Source organism: Mesoplodon bidens (assembly GCF_964165515.1).
Source record: "Mesoplodon bidens genome assembly, chromosome: 14".
NCBI lineage: Eukaryota > Metazoa > Chordata > Mammalia > Artiodactyla > Ziphiidae > Mesoplodon > Mesoplodon bidens.
In genome coordinates this window covers 11636752-11656623 of record NC_138170.1, presented here as the reverse complement: position 1 = coordinate 11656623, position 19872 = coordinate 11636752, and the positions used below count along the sequence as shown (strand labels likewise).

Here is a 19872-nt window from a genome sequence, read left to right as displayed (position 1 = left end):
TTGCTTCCTGGCGGTGCTCCCATTGTCACTCTGCTCAGGTGGCTTGTTGAAGTGCGACCACCACCTGTTGCTCTGGATGGCTATTTGCTGAGCATCTGCAAAACAGGAGAGGAAAAGGCCCCTCTCTTCTGTGATTCCCTTACAGCGTGTTGGAGCAGAGTTGCTTGAACCCTAAGACTTTGCTGCTCATTTAACTGTGCATCTACACAGCCCTTTCCCTGTGGAAGAACATCCCAGCCACCAGCAAGGCTGGGCAGACTGAGTGCACAGAGTGGAGGTCTCGCCCTGTGCAGAGTCCTTTCCATCAGCTGCTCAGGTCCCATGTCCAGATTGATTCCATGGTGCCTGGAGTTCCTCACCACAATCTGGCTTCCATGAAGACCCCATCAATGTCACCTGTGTACGTCCAAATCCCAAATGGTTTTCTCAGGAAGAGTCTTAGCCCTGCATACGTCAGTCAACATAGATAGACTCTGAGCGGTATGGAAGGGGAGAGTGCAGGGAACCCAAAGCCTCATCCTGGATATACAGTTATACCTGAAAAGCATGCTAAAGTGGGCAAAAATCCTCTCTCCCATTCTTCGTGTGAGGAGCACTTTTAGGTAGGTTTAGGGTTGGAGTTTGCGGGTGGGTGGTGAGGAAAATGAGCTGGCCTTGCCTCTGGGGAGACATTTTTCTTTCTTTTTGTTTATTTATTTGGAAGATAGCATCATAGGATGAACACTGAAGGGAATAGGAACTCTGAAGTGTTTTCTAGACAGAGGTGAAGGAAAAAGCTGGGAAGTCCAGTAGCAGGAGAAGGTGAATGAACCAGACCATCTGTTCCCAAAAGCAGGCTGTTGAGATCACCAGTGATTCCCCATCATGGCCCCTTCCGCAGCTGTCACGTGGATGCTACTCAGTGAAGTGGTCCAGAATCAAGAGAAAGGGACAGAGAGTGGATGGTGTGAAGGTAGGGGAGCAGGGATATGTTTTCAGATTGGTTTTGAGGATGAAAGAAACTTGAAGAATTAAGCAGAGCCTCGAAATTACTGTGTCCACCTTGGGAAGATAGGACAGAGAAGACCCCTCTCCCCAAGGAGAAGCCAGTGTGGGGATCATCCATCCAGCACCCAACATTCACTTTGGAACACATCTGTATCAGGGAACTGGCCATGGAGATGCCTGATGGTGTCGTGAAGGAAACCTTCTGGGACTCCCAGTACAGAGGGTGCGCCTGGATCAGGAGTGGCGTGGGAGAACAGAGGACTCGGAGTCTGGAGTCCTTGCTGAGAAAGAACAGGCAGGACCCAAAGAGGGAGTGAATGCCAAGCAAAGAGAAACATGAAGAGCGATGACTGTGCCGTCCTAAGGCTAGCAGTAATAGGGAAAGTGGAAAGGGGCTCTGGTTTGGAAGGAAAGATAACGAGCTCTGCTTTAGACAAGTTTTGTTGCAGGGGTTGGAAGGTCAAACAAATAGAGATCTTCCATGGACAGCAAGAAATATGAGATGGCAGAGGGCCAAGGGGTCAGGGTTTGAGATGGACGTTGAACGGCTGTTCAACGTCTGAGAGAGAGAGGTGGAGGGATACGTAAGGATACGTAGGATAATGGGAACGGGGCAGTGCTGCTTAGATCATTCATTTCTCTGCTTAAGAAATAGTCACTGGGTGCCTACTGTGTGCTAAGCATGGATCTGAGACCTGGGGATATTGCAATGAATCTGGCAGGGCAGGTATCTTGAGTGATTTGTGTAGACGAAGAGAGTAAGAGATGTCAACTCCAGGGGAAAGAGTGAGCATCAGACTGAGAGGTCAGCCTGGGATGCAGGAGGCCAGGAGAGGCATGAATAGCATGCTGGATCAGGTAAGGCCAGAGGTGACCCGCATGCAACACGAAATCCAAATAAAGTGGCCTAAATAAAGCAGGGGTGCATCAGTCTCTCCCAAAGCAAGGGATGTGGATGTAACAGCGAAGCACTGGGGCAGGGACTCCACCGAGTTACTAGAGACCCAGGCAACCCACCCCTCCAAAGCCATATTGGCAACTGCCCACATCATGTGATCTGAAGGTCCACCATGGTCCCTCTGTCTCCAACTTCAGAACTCTACATTTCTTCCTTCTCTGGTTTAAGGCTGTGTTTTTCAAAGTATATTCCGTGGAGCCCTAAGGAACCATGGAGGTACCTCAGGGGCAGCAGAGGGGGCTGGTCCTCACACACACTTGGCCACATAAACTATGATATATGATTATACATATTTGACACATGCCCTGAAAAAGGAGTGTTTCCTGGAGATCAGATTGCCTGAGCAGCTCTTTTCTAGAGTAAGCAGGGGCTCATTTGCTGAGACGACTACTGCCAGAGGTGTGCTCTACCCAGACCCCTACTGCTGTGTGTGTGTGTGTGTGTGTGTACACGTGTACATGTGTGCTACTCATGCCCAACCGATTTGTGTGCACTCACCTGTCCATCTCTCAGTGCCATGTGCCTTTTCTCCCCTCAGTGACTTGAGCCCTTACCCATTCGAAACCTGGGTCTTCTTTTGGATTCTTGCCCTAAAACACAGTATCACATTGTAAACCCATTTAGGACTTGCAGTTAAGGGGCATTTGAGGTGGGGCGGGAGGAGCAAAAAGGGGAAAGGAGAAAGGTAGCCCAGAGAAGAGACACAGGGTGCCAAGATACGCTTGCTTCCAGAGAGGAAGTCTTTGGAGAGAGTTGGAAAAGACCTCAACGTTTGTTGAAAGAGCGAATTCTGTGCCTGACTCTGTTCCAGGGGCTTTCCCGTAATTGTCTCATCTTTGTACCAGCCCTGCAAGGCAGGTGATTATTCTCCTTCTATAGGCAAGGCAACATGCCTCTGTTTATAGATTTAGTTACTGTGACAGCCAAAAGAGAATACATATAAGAGAACTTTACAAACCACCAGTGTTGTCCATGTGTGTGGGTTGTTGGCACTGGCTAACTTTCTAGTTGACCAACTTAAGGAAAGTCACTCATCCTCTTTCTGCCTCTAATCTGATGATTAGGAGAATGACCCATGGAAGGGAGAAGGCCCAGGATGATGTCTCTAGCCCCAGGGAATAGTAAGATGTAAGGGCTACTCTACGAGCCTCCAGACAAGCAGTGTAGAAAGATAGGCAGACTCGGGTTTGAATCGCAGGTGCACTGTATACGTCTGGCTGCCTACTTAATCTCTCCAAGCCTTAGTTTTTCATCTGTATAATGAGATCTATAATAGGACCCACCTCCTGGGGTTGTTGTGAGGAGTAAGTCAGTGAATGCATGTAAAGAACTTTGCGGTGTCTGTCATATCGAGAAGTCTCAGTGGCTGTTAGCTTTGGTTATTATCGTTTACAAATGGGGAAACTGAGGCACACTTTTCCGAAATCCCAACCTGGGAGAGGGATGCTTCAGCAGACTTTGGATTGAGATCCTTGAAGTTCAGACTGATCCACACCCCCTTCCTCCCCTGCTTATGGCCCAGCTCACTGGAGCCGCTTCTGTTGTTTACACATGTTGTGTGGGAAGTGCCATTGTGGGAGGGCATGTGAGTGAGTCTTTATGGCCTGAGGAGGGTTTGGAGTAGTGTTTCCCATCCCCAGGTCTCATTTCCTAGTCCAGAAACATTTATTCTACTCCTCACTTTTCTCAGTGCCCCCCTGTAGTCCTCCCCGCCCTCTCCCTTTGTGAAGGGTCTGTTTCTACTCTTAGCTTTGAGACTAACAGCTGGGAAATTTTTTCCATCCCAAATTTCTAATTTTAGTCATTTATAACCATCTCAAAAGTTATCCAGAGGGATGAAATGTCCCTTATTTCATCACAGCCCCCAGATAGGATCTTTAAAATCTTTCTACCTTTAACTTTAAAAAATATCCATGGAGCTATTTTTGAGGCAGGTAAGCATGAATGAGGGCCTATGAGAGAGAGAGAGAGAGACAGAGAGAGAGAGAGAGAGGGAGAGAGAGAGAGGGGGAGAGAGGGAGAGAGAGAGAGAGGGAGAGAGAGAGAGGGGGAGAGAGAGAGAGAGAGGGAGAGGGAGAGGGAGGGAGAGAGAGAGAGAGAGAGAGAGGGAGGGAGAGAGAGAGAGGGAGAGGGAGAGAGAGAGAGGGAGAGGGATATGTAAGTTCTTTTTTTTTTTTTTTTTTTTTGCCGCTCTGCTTGGCATGTGGGATCTTAATTCCCTGACCAGGGATGGAACCCATGCCTCCTGCATGGAAGCGCAGAGTCTTAACCACTGGACCACCAGGGAATTTCTAAGTAAGTAAGTTTCTTTCCTGGCTGATGTACCCAGAACAACCAGACACTATGGATTAGAGACAAAGTCCTCTGGGGGTGGTGACTGGCCCCAATGTGGGGAACCCCCAGGAGCCGTGACGCTGAGACACTGACCCAAGCCTGAGACTGATCAGGACATAACACAACAGGCATGGTGTAGGTGGGGTGGGTCTCTCAGGGGCACAGATCTCCCAGCAGCTTGGTCATGGTACTTTCCCCAGAACTGAAATATGCATGTCTCAAGTACCTCCTAGTGAAGAATTTGACTGGAACTCTGCTGCCTTGGTGACTTCAAAAGGCCCCAGGAAAATGTAACCCATTTACTCATATTAGCCATTAACATTTCAACCCAGAAGAGTACACAGAACCCAGGATATTGGAGTCTGAGACGAGCAGGAAGCAGCGGGGCTGAGAAAGAGACGGGGCCGAGTCCAGGGCCAGGTTTGGAGGCACTGGTGACCCAACGACTTGGAGGAGAGGAATGCTGGACAATTGGATGGGCAGATTTTGTATGGTCTTCACATCCTCCTTGGACCAGTCCATTTTTTTTAAGACCGAAGGCCTGGAAACGGAGGTGGGTTGGATTGTGAAGGAGATGAGGAGGGAGAGAAATCAGGATATTCTACAAAGGTCAGTATGTTAAAAGGCAAAATCTAGAAGACATAATCCGAAGGAACTCATATTTGATGGTGAAAAGTCAAGAGTTCCAGAAATAGCACAAAGACAAAGAAATACTGGCTGTGCCCAGGCCATAGGAACAGACACTCATACATACAAAATTGGTGCCAAGCCGAGTTCTTGGCTGCACTAACCAATGACAAGGGGTGTGCCTTCTTCGAGATCCTTTGAAATCTCTTTCTGTTGATGCTGAGTGGCCTTCCAGGAAGGAAGAACAGTTCAGACACCCTTGAGGCAGACTTTGAGCTCCGTCTCCCACTCTCACCAACTCATCCTCAGTATACTTGACTCTCAGGGCTGAAGCCAAGTCTCCCACTTGGAACCTCTCGCCTTTAGGGGGTGGATGCCCCTCATGCAGAGCCTGAACTTAGAGAACAACATGGCTGTGGGTGTCATGACTTGAATCTGCCAGTGTTCTTTTATTTTCTCCTCTCCTGGCCTGCACGATCGCCCTCTGTGTTTAAAAAAACAAAAAAAGTTAGAAGGACAATGACAACTCCAACAACAACTAAAGAGAGTATTCTCAATGTCTTGACTCTCACCTGTCTGTGGGTTCAGGTGATGACACCTTAATAATAATTTTGGAGCTTGCTAACTTTGACTCCCACTTCTCCTTGCAATCTTTTCCTTCTCTCAAACAGTTTTGTACTACCCAAGGGGTAGTGTCTATAGCCATTTTAGTTTGGGCTGCTATGGTGCTGGCTTCTGTTATTTTGATCTGTCATCTCCGCTGGTCAGCAAGAGCCTTTGCTCTTCCCAGAAATGCCACCACTGGGGGCTCTGTCATCCGAAGCCACTGTTCAACCACTAATGCTCTTAGGAAGTGAGAACATTGTACCCTCTGTGCTCAGTTGGGGGAAATCTCCAAGCAGGGTTGCCTATACCCCCAAAGAATCAAAATTTACTGAAACACCTCTTTCAGTTTATAGACACACGGAGCTATTTTTTCCCTTGTGTCCTCAAGGTAGCTGATTTGGGACGAGTTCCTGAAGTAACTCATGCTGCACACAATACCATGACCCTCTAACCCTTGGTGCTGCTACTGAGTCTGGCTTGCTTTGAAGGACTTTCTTCCTAATGGTGAATTATCTTACGAGGTCCCTGTCATTCCTTCCTACAAATGGGCTTCCAGGGGGAACCACCCAAGAGCTCATCAGACACGTTTGTTTATATACAGACTCCTACAGACTCAGTTCAAGATTTTTCTGGGAACAATCTCAGCTCTGCTATAAGCAAGGACACAGACGGATTCTTGGGAGAGATATATTTCTCAAGTCCGTCTACCAGATTGTACCAGAGTCTCTGCTCTGGCTTAACTGGGAGACCCTGTTATTCCAGTTAACAGCATTGACTAGGCAGATAGCCCAGGGTCAGAGCTCTCCTGAGGACCACCTCTGCTGAGAACTGGCACCAAGGAGAGTTACTCTGACTTATCCTGACACCACTGTGAGGCCTAGGACCACCTTCTCTACCCATGGGCTTAATGAATCACAATGTCAGGCAATACACTCTCCCAAGTCCCTGTACCAAGTTGTCCCATCACTGAAGATCTCCAGCCTTCATGGAAATACTCTCTTCTCTCTTATACAGAAGAGGACCTCAGGGTCCCAGAAGCGAGAGAGATTTTTGCTTCAGCCAGCATGACCTGTAAGTGGTCACTTACTACTTGCAGGCCATGAATATGTCCCTCATCAGTTTCTTGTCCTAATACCCTCACTGCCCATGATTTTTCCTCTCTTTTCCTTCCTTCCTGTATCCCTTCCTCCATCCCTCCCTTGCCTCTACCCTTTCCTACTAATTAAATACTTACTATATACCTTACACTCTGCTGGATACTAGAAGGATGAGAGATGGGTAAGACATTGTCCTTGCCCTTGAAGGGCAAGCGCATCATACGGTGGGGAAGGCAGATGTGTACACAATTAACTATAATAAAATATGTTGAGTGATATAATGGAGTCCTGCCCAAAGTGTCATGGGATCACAGAGGAGGGAGTGAAGGAGCCGCCTTAGAGGTCAGCAGGAAAAGCTTCACAGAGAGGGTGATTTCTGAGTTGGCTTTTGAGGAGTGAATAGGAATTTTCCAGAGGAACAAAGATAGGAGGGCATATATCAGACAGGGGGAACAGTGTGAGTCTGTCATGGCCAGAGCAAAGCATGTGGATTGGTTTTGAGGGTTTAAGAAACATTTTGAAAAGGTAGCTGATGATCGGGGTGTGATGGGCTCTGAGTATCATGCTGAGGAACTGGCATTTTATTCAGTATGTGATAGAAAGCCATGCACAGGATCTTTCTTTCAAGGACAATTGTTGGTCTGGCAAGGCTGACAGAGCCAGACTCAAGGTGGGCAATGAAAGTGTGTATATACTAGTGGTTAATCAATTAACTGATCAAATATTTATTAATGGCCAGTGTGCACCAGGGTCTGTGTTAGATACTGTGGAAGTGCAAAAGAAGCATGATGATTAGACCATGAGGTCATGAGGGATTCACACTTAGAAATATTTGAGGGTAAGAAGAAGGAGGACAGTATGAGATCATGTGGTTGAATGGCTGTGAGTCAAGGGTGGGAGAGAGCAGAGAAGACTGAGTGGGTCTGAAGGATCAACAAGAGGCCATTCTTCACTCCAGAATCCACATGGGCGAAGAGATGCATTGAGCATGGTGTGGACAGTGCAGAATCTGGCCTGTCTGGACACGTATTTGGAAAGAAGATGGATACAGACATGATGAGGTCAGGTGAAGGAGGGCCTTGAAGTCAGGTAGAATAGTCTAGAACCTCTGGGTGAGGAGGAACTTTTTAAAGCCTTCTAGAAAAACTTTTCCTACCTTGCTAATCCCATACGTGGGTCTCTTTTATGATAACCCTACCTGTGATCATCAATCTCTGTTGAAACATATATAGAGACAGGAGCAAACAATTTCATCCTTAGATGTCTCTGACTGTCAGAAAGGTCTTCTAAAATCTAGCTCATGATTTCTTTTTTCTTTCTTTCTTTCTTTCTTTCTTTTCTTTCTTTCTCTCTCTTTTTCTTTCTTCTCTTTCCTTTCATTCCCTGTTTTTCCCTTTCTTCCTTTCTCTCTCTCCCTCCCTCTCTCTCTCTCTCTCTCTCTCTCTCTCTCTGTCTCCTCTCTCTCTCTCTCTCTCTCTCTCTCTCTCCACCACGTGGCATGCAGGATCCTATGTCTCCAGCCAGGGCTCGAATCAGTGTCCCCTGAATTGGAAGCATGGAGTCTTAACCACTGGACCACCAGGGAAGTCCTAGCTCATGATCTCTTGTGTCCTCTGGTTCCAGACACGTCCCTCTGTGTCAATCAGCTTCTGATCCTCCTTGAGGATTTTCAAATTAAGCTCAAATGTTTAGCCTCCCTTCTTCCAGTTTGGAAACTCTCAGTTTCTTCAATCACTCTCCCACAGGGAGGCTGGAGCCTGGGGTCTCCTCCCAGTTTTGGCTGGTACATGATGCTGTTCCCCCAGGGCTGATTCTTCTTTCAGGTGGGGTCTGCTCGGTGCTGTTCAGTCTGGACACAATTGAGTAGGTGGTGACCAGCCTCTGTCAAATGACTTAGTGGAACTGTTGTTTTGTGAAGATGAGTCTGACCTCAGAGTTCAGGGTTGGGGGCAGGTGAAACCTGAGGGACCTTGGCAGGAGTCCAGGTATAAGAGCTAGATCAGGGTGATGCTGGGTCAGGGGATGAATAGGAAAGAGTGGAGCCAGGGGACATTTCAAAACTGATAAATGAGAGAAGAGACAACGATGACTGTAAGTTTTCTGATCTGAGAGCTTGGAAAAATGGCAAATGCATGGGCAGAAATGGGGTGGAGGAAGGGTGGCTGACTGTAGGGACGAGACTGAATGTGCCCCAAGAGCTGGGCACTTACACTGAGGTGCTTAGAAGTGGTTGCCAATGTGTCCTGGGAGCCCAGGAGTGTGGTCAGACTAGAGATAGCAGTTTGGAGTCATGAAAGGCAGGAACCTGTATAGGGAGTGAAAACACACAGAGAAGGAGTGAGCTCCCAAGAAAGCGCCCACAGAAAGTCTACGGTGTGTAGATGGGAGGGAAAAAAGACACACACGAGGGATACAGGCAATGAGCTGTCAGAAGTAGAGCAGTGTCAACGATGCCAGAGGACAGGAGGGCTTCCAGAAAGAAGAAGTGGTCAGTGAGATCAAATGCCCAGGAGGACAAAGAAAATGAGGCCATCCCTCTTACCCAGGGGGAAAAAGGGGGACCAACCTCAGTAGGATGGAGGGGGCCAGAGCAGCCCTGGAGGAGACGCAGAACGGACTGGTGGGTTACCCCCTCCTCACACCTTCACACTTAGACATGCATTTCCCCAACTACCCTCAGCTCACCACCAGCCCCTTTGTCTACCTTCCTACCTTCCCTCCCAGCTTCCATGCTGGCCCACCAGGGGTTTCTTAGATGGCATGGCTGGGTCACTTCCACGGGGCAGGAGGCTGGGCTGTCCCACTGTGGGGTGCTGCCCCTCAGGCTGCCCAGCCCCACTGTGAAAGCAGCATGAGCTGCTGGTGCAGGAGAAGAACTAAGGTGCTGCTCTGGCAATGACAGCCTCGTAGGCCCCCAGGGATGCAGCGGAACTGCCCACATCTATTTTCCTAGACATCCGAATGCTGCAGTTTCCAGAGGGCAGAGGGTGAGCTCAGAGAAGCTCCACCTCCAGCTCTTCCTGGTCAGCCCTCTCCCTCCCAAGGCTCTTCAACTTCACCCTGCCCTCTGCCCTCCCATCCCCCACATCCCCCTCACCCCCCAACCAGTGCCTCCCATTAACGCCCTTCTTTCTTCTGTCTCCCCAGCACTGAGCAGCCATCTTTCCCCTTGTCCATCAGTTTCTTTCTGCCCAGGAGGTCATCCCAGGCTATGCCAGGGGCAAATGTGTCTGCTGAGGCTAAGGGGCTATTTTCAAGCTTCCCCGGCAGAGACCCCAGAATTCTCGTGACCAGGCAGGCAGGTTAGGCCAATCCTGCTTCTCCCAGGATGCACTGGGAGCCTGGGAACCAGGAGGGAGGGAGGAGGCTCAGCTGAGGAGCTCAGGATTTAATTCTATGCATCATTAAGTAGTCCTCTGAAAGTAGTGTCCCCCTATACATCATCCATGCTTAGTAAACAGCACGCTGACATTACATTAGCGGCTGGAAATGAATTTTCTCTTTTATAGGGAAATTGAGAATCCGCCAAGAAGAAAGAAAGAAAGAAGAAAAAAACCCTCAAAACCAATTATCTAGGCATTTATGAGTTCCACACTGGTCCCTTTCTCTCTCCTCTCTCACTCAGATGCAAAGAAGCATTTAATATCTAATATATTAAGAAAAGAAAGAAACTTTGATAGATTATGTGGAATCTGGCATTAATGCCCTCCGCCCCTCCTTACGTTCCCATTCTCCCCTCCTGCAAACCTACGCCTGATTCTAGCTGACATTTAAATGGATTAAGGTGTTCCGATTTCCTTAACAGTGTTGACATTTTGGAAATATTTCTGCCTTTTCTCCCTCTCCTCGAAATAATAATAATAATAATAATAATAATGATAAATAAATATTGGAATTGCTCTTCCCCCTCCACTTGCCACGCTGGCTCCAGCCCTGTCCTGCTCTTCAGTGTTGATGAAATTTACATTCCCTGTTCTTATTTACAAGATTAAGAATGGAGAGAAGTCAAAGTCCTCCTTGGGAGACGGAAGGGTTGAGAGTGGGAGTGAGTGTGTGACTGGTCAGGAAGGAATTTTGCCGATTTCCCCTCTTCCTAGGGCTCAGGAAGATTATTTCTCTCTCCTCTCCCCTCTTTCCCTCCATCCCTGGCAGATGGCTCTTCCTTCATGTGATTGCACTGTCCTTCCTGTACGTAATGTGCGGTTTGGTTCATTTGCAGACCTGCCTTCACAGGCCAGCTCTTCTCCCATTTGGAAGCATGGCCCTGTACTCTACTGGTTGAACACGAGGAGAAGGACATGAACCTGTCTCTGCCTGTCTGCTCTTCCCTGGAGTTTGTGTGGCCTCTCTCGCACTGTGCTGTGGTGTGTTCCCATGTCTATTCTTCAAGGTACCCGAGTGCGGGGTCCATGTTACTTTATCTCTGAATCCCACCTCAAGTGCAAAGCTTATACATAGTAGGTGCTTGAAAATACTCATTTAATGGAAGGCAGGCAGGAGAGAAAGGAAGGAAAGGGAAGAAGGGAGAAAAGAGGAAAAGCAAAGAAGAAAGACCACTGACAATGGGAAGTTCTCATCGGCTGACATTCTCAAAGCCCTGATGCATCATGTGGTCCCCAAACAAAATTCAGTCAGTAGATGTATTGAGTTTCATGGTACCCAGTTCTGTGCTGATTCCTGCCCACAAGTTTCCCATGATTTAGTGGTGGTTGTTTTTTGCCCTCAAAGTGGGTAGAAATATCTGACAATACTTGTAGAGAGCCCAGTGTTCCTTGGAGATGCCTTTTTATGAATATCAGCTGGAAGGAGATTAACTTAGATGGCCCTGGAGACAAACTGCTGCTCAGTCTACTTTATCTCTCAAGACTCAGTTTTCTCATATAGAAAATGGGGTAGTAATCCCGACCTGAGGGCACTATGATGACTGTTACAAGGATAACGCACGTTCACGGATTAAGATAGTGCCTGCACAGTAGTGAGTAGTCAACTGGTCAACAAGTTGTAACCGCCCTGTTTTTTGTTGTGAGGCATGTCATCCAGTATCTGAACAATAACAGCTTTCACCAATCAGGCTAAACTACCAATATTTGAAAATAGTCCCGAAAGGAAGAAGGAAGTAATCATCAGATCCAATTATGAGTTCTAACTTATCTCTTCCTCGAGTTCTGCCTTTACATTTGGATGCAAAGAAGCATTTAGTGTATAAACAAAATAAAGCAACGCGGATAGATTTTTCAAAGAGGAGTTTCCAGCAGTGTCTGCTAGAAGAATTTCAACTGAGTTTTGGCTACTGCACCAGAATTACTATAGGATCAATGCAGACAGTGGCCTGAGCGATTAGAGGTGTGATTAATTCCATCCAAGGTTCACACTTCTCTGTGCATGACTTTCCACCCGCCTCACTCACCTCGCTGTATTTCTGCACATCTTCCTGGCCTTGTCACCTGCCTGTTTTTTTTTTTTTTCCAGGGCGCCCTAATGTGTTTTCCAGGGATCAACACCCGAAAGAATTTTCATTTCAAATGCCGTATTTTCACAAAGCTGGCTTTTATTCAACCTTCTAAAGATATCTCAGCCCAAACTTTATGGAGTCACTTTATCCCCTGGGCTGTGTGTGGCCCAGGCTAGGTATATTATGTGCATCAGATTTGCTTGGCTTGAGAGGACTCAGCAAGACTTCAGGGCTTGGTTTAAATTGCTTTTTTACATCCTAGCCATAATCAGCCTAGAGTCTACTTTGTATTTTTACCCTTCCTTCTGATTTTGAGATTCCCTACTCTGCTAATCTATTAATACTTGAGTTTTGGAGTCATTGACTTAGATTCACTGCTTTTAACGCATATCAGGATCTGTTCATTTCAAAAGAAGTATGTGTCCAACATGTGATCTGTCAAGTACTATAATAGGTGCAGGATTAACAGATGAATAGGACACACTCCCTTCATCAAGCCTACATCCTAGAAGGGCCCAGAAGGGCATCAGGCTTGCAAATCAGTAAAGAATGTCCATAATCAAAGTGCATTTGAAAGACCGAACAAGGGTCAGTGCAAAGCACGAGTGAGTTGAGAAAGAAGAGGCAATTCTCCAAGCCAACTAGTGAGGGTGGGGTAGTGGCGAGAGGACTGTGTAGAATTAATAGTCTTCTTTCCATTTAATAAAGAGGGATTCAATTAGGCTTATGTTAAATTAGATGATTCTAATTTTATCTTATTATGTGCATTCAAGAGATGAGAGAAAGGAAGTTCTGGTTGCAGTTCTCAAGTCTTATTTAGCTTCCTGCTTCTTTCTCCCATTTGCCCTCGAGCTTCTATTAAGTACCTTCATGTTATTCAGGCCCTGAGCTGGCCACTTCATTGAGTCTTCCATCTGTCCACCCACCCATCCATCTAATCAATCCTCTACCATTTATTCCCTTATCAAATTATCATTATGCATCTGTAATGATCTATGTGCCAGGCGCTGGCTGTATAGACTTCAATAAGAAGAACGTAGTGTTGGTACTGGATTGAGGTGTGTCCAGAGCACTAGATGGTTGTCCACTCTGAATTATAAATATTAATATTCCTTGTCTGGGTCCTCTACCAAACTCATACTCACAATATAGCCTGTATAGAATATATAAGGTGGAAAGACTTGCATAATGAACACCAATATAAACATCACACAGCTTGAGAGTTAGAACATCACCTGTGGAACCACTGGAGACCCCAGACCCCTTTCTCCCAGCAGGGGTGACCAGTATCCTAAATTCTGGGTCCATTATTCCTTTTACTTTTCTTTGTAGTTGGCCCTGAATCTATGTATTCCAAACAATAGATTGCTTAATATTTCATATTTTTGAATTTTATATAAGTGGTATCATGCAATATGTATATTCTTGTGCAGCTGAGTTTGTTCTCATTTTGTTCAGTAGATGTTTGTGAGGTTCCTGTGTGTTGATGTTGGCATCTGTACTTTCTTTTCATGGCTGTATGCTATTGCAGTGCAGGACTATGTCAAAAGTTGTTCATCCATCTTCCTGTTAATGAACATTTGCTTGGCTGATGTGTTTCCAGTATATTTTTCTATTACAGTAATGCTGCCATGGACATTCTTTTCACTGTCTCTTGCTTCAAGGGCCAAGTGCCTTTTGTGGTATATATCCAAGAGTATAACTTCAGGGTCACAGGGAATGCTTATCTTCCAATGTAATGGATGATGCTGAATTTTTTTCTGATGTGGCTGTATCAGGGTACACTCCCACCAGTAATAAGAGTTTGTTTGCTTCACTTTTTCCACCAACACTTGGTATTATCAGACTTGTAAATTTTGGGGTGCAAAATTGTTTCTCATTGTTGTTTGAATTTTAATTTTCCTGATTACCAGTGAGGTTGAGTGAAGTTTTTTTGTTTATTGGTGACTTGCGTTTCCTCTTCTGTAAAATGATTATTTGTGATTTCTTTTGACTATTTTTGTCAAATTGTTTGTCTTTTCCTCACTGATTTGCAAAAGTTCTGTTCTGAAAATCTGTTGTTGATTATGTGTTGCAAATATTTTCTCCCAGTTTGTGCCTTGTTTCTTTATTTTCTTTATAGTGTATTTTGATGAACCCACGTTCTGAATTTCAACTTAGTCAAAGTTAACAATCTTTTCTTTATGAGCTTTATTTTTTGTATTGTGTTTTCAGATAAAAGTATTTCATCTCCTGAGGTCATAAAGATATTCCCCCACAGTTTCTTCTAAAGCTTTAAATTTTATGCTCCACAGATATTAAGCGATCTTAAATTGATTTTATATATGCTGTGAAGTAGACTCAAATTTAGTTTTTCTTTATGGTTTACCAGTTTTCCCAGCAAGATTTGTTGAACTGTCTATTCTCTCTTTGTTGATCTGCAACACCAGTTGTATTCTCTATGAAGTGGTGTCCGTCCACATGCAGGTCTGTCTCTGGGCTCTGTAGTCTATTTCACTGGATACTTTGTCTATCTCAGCCCTGCTGACGGACTAGAAGACTCAGTGAAGCTCTTGAGTCAATATACTATGAGAAGGAGCCCCAAATAATTCATTTGGTTCACTGAGACTTTTCTTTACAGGGGTGGTATAGTGAAAAGAATATGGGTCTTGAAGAAAAGAGTTAAAATTCCAGCCCTGATAGTTATTTGTATGACTTTGGGTACATTCTTAATTTTTTCTGAGCATCAGTCTCCTTGTCTGTTAAATGGGAATACTTATTTCAACCCTAGAAGTTTCATTGAGGATTGGATTAAACTGTGTATTTTAAAGGATGTGGAAGTGCCTGGAGTCAGGATGGTCCCAGAGGATCTGCTTTGGTAGCACTCCCAAACTAAGGCCATATGGATATTTTCTAATAGCTCCAGTCCTAAGTGAGGCAAATCTCGGAAGTACCCTACGTGAAAATAAGACGTAGGCTCCCAAATGAATCATCAGTTTTAGTTCACGTAGCGCTCTTCCTCAAACCTCCTGATTTAGTTCCAAAGTCATTTTAGAGGGCATGGGGCTGTGAAGTTTCTCTGCTAAAAATGATTGAGGACAACTGGTAGAAGGAGACTTGCTATGTGTTACTGAGCTGAGAATGGCAGATGAGGAAGAAGGTCATGCAGAGATAGTCATCATCAAATGTTTAAAGTCTAGGCTCTGTAGTCTAACTTAAAGACTTTCTTACTATTTATTGGCAACATAATGACAATAATATATCATTTGGCCATTTTAGCAGATTGGTCTGTTTCATTCTTGTAACACCACGAGGCGCTCTGAGGTTGGATGTTGACTCTGGGAGTCTGAGACTTGCTCAAGTTCACAGAGCAAGTGAGTTTCCCAGAACTCAGACTCAGGTTGGCCAACTGGAACTCTTATTACTACACAATGGTGACCCTGCCTGTATGTGCTGAACCAGTTTCAAACACGTTGTCCCATCATCCTCATAGATACAATTGTTCAATTTGGGGTTCAGAAAGCATTGTTACTAACTGAGCCCAGATTTCTAGCAGAACTTGGGGTGGGCATTCTTCCCGGCAACTGACAAACTCTCTCCACTCTCAAAAATGAGAGAAGCTTTTAAAGTTTGTTTGGTTCTTTTTTTTTTTTTTTTTTACACAGAAATATTTTCTAATCGATTCCCCTCATGCACTTACTGTAAAGTTCTAGCGAGGGCCAAGGTCCTCCAGGGGTATATTGATTGGGGGACAATGGTGAGATTGGTTAGACACCTGTTCACATGACAAGATGGCACCAGGAGATCCTGGCCAGGCTTTAGTGACCTCAAGGATGTGTCTGGGCACTGCATGCCTGGCAGTCAATGGTGGACGTGCTCGAGAGGCTGCTGTAGCTGTCTGTGTCAGTGGCCTTCACCTCTGGAGTGCTCCTGGACTGGCTGGCACACCGGCTGCGGCGGCGCTACCTGGACTGGAGAAGGAAGAGGCTGTAGGACAAGCTGGCGGCGACGCAGAAGAAGCTGGACCTGGCCTGTGACTCTGTGTGGCCACTTCGCCTCGGCTGTGGGGCTCCTGCCCAAGCAAGCCTGCCCTCATACTTTCTGCCCACAGTACAGGGCTCATCCCAGAATCACTTGTTGAAGATGGATATAGAGAACTGGGCAGGAAAAAAAAAAAAAAAAAGGATGTAGCCTAGGTCTCCTGGCCCTTGAGTCCTACCCTGGCAGCACCTTGAGAGTAGCATTCTGGGAGCGAAGAGAGTTTAGCAGTTGCTTAAGAGAATTCCAAGTTTCTGAGTCTCTCTCTCCTTAGTGGCTGATAGTGAATCTTTAGTATCAACTTTAAGTAATTTCTGATGCTTTATAATTCTCCTTCTTGAGGAAAAGTATTCTCCACCGAAATAATTCCAAGTCCCTTTCCAGGCCTTCTGGAGGCGTTTTCCAGCCCTTCTAAGTAACAGGACTTGACTTTACCTGCATTCACTAGCACCAAGGTTTCTCGGTTTCTGTAGCTGCTTTCACTACCATGCTTGAGCATGTGTAAAGGTTTGGGTTTAACCCTCCACAGGAACCTTCTTGGTCTACCCACTCCCATGGAACTGCCTCCATTTCCCACGGGTGTCCAAGAAGACTCTTCACTCTTTGGTCACATTCTGCCCTATATGGGCACTGTCATGATTCATGTATATCTTGTGCCATCTACCCTGTCTCTGGCCACATAAAACTCCTGCCCTGAGTAGCCTACTGGTTCTTTGACACAGTGGTACTCATTAAGCTCAGAGGAATCAATGAGTGGATTATTGTTTCTCAGGGTACAGGAGAAGACTGGAGCTGGGCTCCTTTGGACCAGTGCAAACGTAGGCTGACTACCTTGATGCTCTTGATGCTTTCAGACAAACTTCCTATTCGTTTCTCATTGACCCCTTTTCTGCAGTTGTGTGCTCAATCTTCTCAGCTCTCCTTAGCCTCTAATGCTACTCAGCAACCCACTTCTGTTGCTTCCTTTTTAGAACATGGCCTTGATTCATGCCTTACTGAACACACTGGTATACAGAGCAATAGGCTGCAGTCATAGGGTCAGAAAAAGGGCTTAGAAGTCAGAAAATCTTGGACCTTGGGAAAGTCACTTACCTCTTATGAACCTCCATTATCTTACGTGTAAATCAGAAATAGTAATACCTCCCTCTCAGGATTGGTGTACAATTCAATGAGATAATAAACATGGATAAGTTTTGCACCCCATAAAACATGAAGTGAGGGTCACTACCAGACCCCCCTTCTCTGCACCTTCAGACCTTCCAGTATTTCTATCTCTACTAGCAAATTGTTCTGTTTACCTTTCATCTTGCCTGCTCCCTTCATCTGACCCTGGTTCCAGCAGATTCAATCTTCCCCTCTTCATCCTCTCTACTGAAAAACACCCCTCTTCCCACCTCCACGGCAAGTAAACAGTGTTGCACGTGACCCTGTTGCCTGCCCCTGCTCCCACAAGCCACTGTCCTCCTCCCTTTCCTTTTGTAACATGAAGTCACACTGGTCATTGCCTGTTCTTTCCATGACTCCTGCATTTTTTCCCAACTGCTCTCCCCAAGCCAGCAGATTTGTCCATCTTTTCTGTTCTTATGATCCTTAACCCTCCTGCAAAATCCCACATTGCAAAGCCATCTTCCTGTGTCTTTAAACTCCTTCTTCTCTAGGTTTTCATAGCACTTTAAACTTTTACTAGAATGTACCCTTCTTGTATCCTCCCTAACACTTTACCACTTCATGGTTTCCTGTCTCCTTTTCTGACTCAGTATCACCCTTGTCCCCTTATAAGTGGCTTTTCCTTAAGCCTAGGTGTCTGCCTTCTGCTCCACCTCAAACAGGGAATCATCATCTCATCTTACTCCATGCTGGTTTAACCACATTGCAATATTGTGTTTACTTCTAGTATCATCTTCTATGAGAACGATTACAAACTCAAATTTATTCAGCAGGGTGACCAAGATGGTGAGGGAGCTAGAAACAGCTCACCTTATAGAACACTTGAGAGAAGGGATATTTAAACCTCAAAAGAGAAAATTCAGCAGAAACACTTCTTGCTGTCCTAAAACATTTGAAAGGAGGTAGAAAAGAGTTTTTGTCTACTGACTTGGTTTCCCACAGAAAACAGAGAAGTTGAAGACAGGTAGATACGGAATCACTAGCAAGCAATGCCTTCCAGTCCTGTGAAGATGTTAAGAGCACAGGCTCTGCAGTCAGACGATATGGGTTCAAATCCCAGTTCTACCACTTCTTCTCTGTATGATCCTGAGAAATCTATTTCCTTTCTCTGTGCCTTCATTTCATCATCTGTAAAATGAGAGTAGATAATGATAGTCATTGTAACAAAGATTTATTATTCACTGTGCTAGTTATTGTATAGGGATATAGATACAATCATGCCCACTGATGACTCACAATCTAGTGGGAAAGGTAGGTGCACACATGAGTAATTAAAATACAAAACAGGGGCTTCCCTGGTGGCGCAGTGGTTGAGAGTCCGCCTGCCGATGCAGGGGATACGGGTTCATGCCCCGGTCCAGGAAGATCCCACATGCTGCGGAGCGGCTGGGCCTGTGAGCCATGGCCACTGAGCCTGTGCGTCCGGAGCCTGTGCTCCGCAACGGGAGAGGCCGCAACAGTGAGAGGTCTGCGTACTGCTAAAATAAAATAAAATAAAATAAAATAAAATAAAATAAAATAAAATACAAAACAGATCACCGAGATAGAGGAACAAAACATGATGAGAAAGGGGAAGATCACACTGACGGAGGGGATCAGGAAGGATTGCTTGGAGGAGGCAGAAGCAGTGTGAGTTAAGACCTGGGGATGAGAGAAGGCAGGACATGTTTGAGGACTGGCAAATACCCCATCCAATTGCACCCCACTTGGAAGCCTTTGCTACGAAGCCAGTACTTTAGTGCTTGCCCTTCTCAAAGCTTCAGCATATACCTCATGCTGCCAGTCATCTTTTCATATCAAGTTAGGAGTTTTTCAACCTACCCTGCAAATAAAGCTATGTTCCCATATTACCTGAGCCCCAAAGCCAAACATTTGATCCAAGGGGCAGATGGTAGAAGTGTAGGGGAAAAGCCTGAGGAGAGGACAGTGGAGAGCATGCCTACTGACCAGGAAGCCAGCCAGAGGGAGGAGCAGGTCCAGGGCAGGCAGGAGATGTCCTTGACCTGGGCAGCTGGAGCCTAGGTACACAGGTGTCTCTCATGTTCATTGTCTAGGGCAGAGCCACGTGGAGAGTGGGTTCCCCATGAATGAGTGAGTGAATGAATGAATAAATGGACATACACCACCATGTAGGCTCTCGTGTATGTTATAGTATATTTTTACATATAATCTGGGTCAAGAAGATGTGCAGACATTAGAACAACCTGTGGTTCTCACTTGCTGTTTTCTGGTGAAGTGCTCGGCAATCCTCACACATTGCTGGATGTCTAAGAAAATAATATCTTTGCATTCTGATGCTGTAAAATATTGTTTGGATTAAAAGGGCAGGAACACATTGATGGATCTGAAATTTTTTTTCTTTTGGCTTGGAGATGACAGGGCAATCCATCAGACAACTTCCTTGGCTCCCTGTGACATTTCAAGCTCAAATGTTATAGCTTTCTTATTTTTTCTTTTCTCTTTTATTTCACCCCCTGGCTCTCTATTGAACTGTGCCTCTAGGAAATGCATCCTGTAGATGTGGCTTCTTTGACACTTGTCATACACAGGCACTCAGCTGAGGCTTGTCAGATGATGGCTGGGAATACTCAGGCTAGCTTAGCAGGTTGTGCTAAAGTTGAGGTGAC

General features: G+C 45.7%; 1 pseudogene across 1 annotated transcript; it reads left to right on the top strand.

Annotated features, from left to right (window-relative positions):
• The first annotated feature begins 15904 nt into the window (after positions 1 to 15904).
• LOC308627663 (mitoregulin-like) lies at positions 15905 to 16337 on the top strand (annotated as a pseudogene). The gene has a single exon. The product of its transcript is annotated as a mitoregulin-like (transcript).
• The last annotated feature ends 3535 nt before the right edge of the window (positions 16338 to 19872 follow it).